A 1,512-nucleotide genomic window follows, 5' to 3' on the forward strand; every position below is an offset into this window, starting at 1 on the left:
TATAATATAGTAATGTCATCTGACAATTTCTTTTCAATATTTTCAGCCATTTTTGTAACCATAAATATGTACAGAAAAACAAGTTAACAAGTTCTGGATCCTAGTTTTTCCTGGATTGTTATTGTGCTCATACAAACTCTTCAAACTGACATTTTAAAATTCTCTCTAATCTGAGTGTCTCATGAGTGGCAGATAAGTTTTTATGTTGTGAGGTGGAAAGCCCATAGGAGTTTTATTTAGAAACAGAAAATGAAAGCCAGTGAGTCTTTTAGAAAAATATAGCCTCTAACAATTTACTATACAAAAGCCATTTATCCAATGTGTCTAACAGCTGAATGTGAAATGTAATTACTATTTTGCAGCTTATTTTGAAAACAGTACTGATATTTCTTAACTTCTACTTAGCAGATGTGGTAATTATTAAAATACTAATACAAATATTTTGCTTTTATTTTTTCCTCTTCAAAAGCTGTGCCTTAAAGAAAATACCATGTTGTATTTGCCGCAAAACAATTTAATGCAAATATTCTTCATATATCACTTCTTCTGTTTTGACCATATTTGTGACTTGTTAGAATAAAACTTGTGAGAAGAACATCAACAACTGTGAAGAATGTGATCCTTGTGTTAGTTAAGCTGACGAAAAGCTAATCAAAATAGTGCATGTGATAAAGGGGACCAGATCTTCTTAGGATCTATGTGCTAATTTTTTAGGAAACCAGAGTTCTTTCAGCAATGGAGAGAGGAATGGTCACTTACAGTTTAAAAAACAAAACAAAACAAAACAAAAACAACACACACACACACACACACACACACCAAATGACAGTAAAAACCACTGAAGACTGGTAAAAGAATGACTGCAAAAATGACTGAGTTTAGGAACAACTGTCATATGTTAAAGCAAGAGACTGGCAGCCAGCCTTGCTAGCCCTGAAATACATGCTTAGTACACACTGTTACATACACCACCTTCATTATGGGGAACCAAAAGAACTAGATATGAGAATTATAAATTGTTAGCCCAATGAATGCTTTTACAATCTAAACAAAATATAACAATCTAGCATTAGTGCAATTGCAACACTACTAAAACTTGTAAGTAATCCAAACCATACAGTTTCTATTAAGGATCTTCAGTAACACAATGCATCAATAGACAAAGACTCATTTATTCCTCTTCCCTGGTGTGAAGTTCTCACCCTTCCAATCACTCATAGTCTGAAGTCAAGGGCCCTTTTTTCTTAGATGGGATGATGTGATGGCGTTACCACTACAATAGATATAATAATATATATGTATCTCATAGTTCCCCACTGATTTAGACAGAAGAGTATACTGTCTTGAGTGTTGTTGCTTTTAGATATACATGACATGAATTTTTAAGCAGAAGGTGTGTATAAATGGAGATTTTTTTTAATGTTGTCTTGCTTTTGTTTCTATTTGTCCATAATTTGTCTAATCAAAGTAATCATTGGCAGGCTAAATTCCTCCAATGTATTTGTGTTTTAA

This window comes from Tyto alba, unplaced genomic scaffold, assembly GCF_018691265.1.
Source record: "Tyto alba isolate M040663 unplaced genomic scaffold, T.alba_DEE_v4.0 Super-Scaffold_42, whole genome shotgun sequence".
NCBI classification, from domain to species: Eukaryota; Metazoa; Chordata; class Aves; order Strigiformes; family Tytonidae; genus Tyto; species Tyto alba.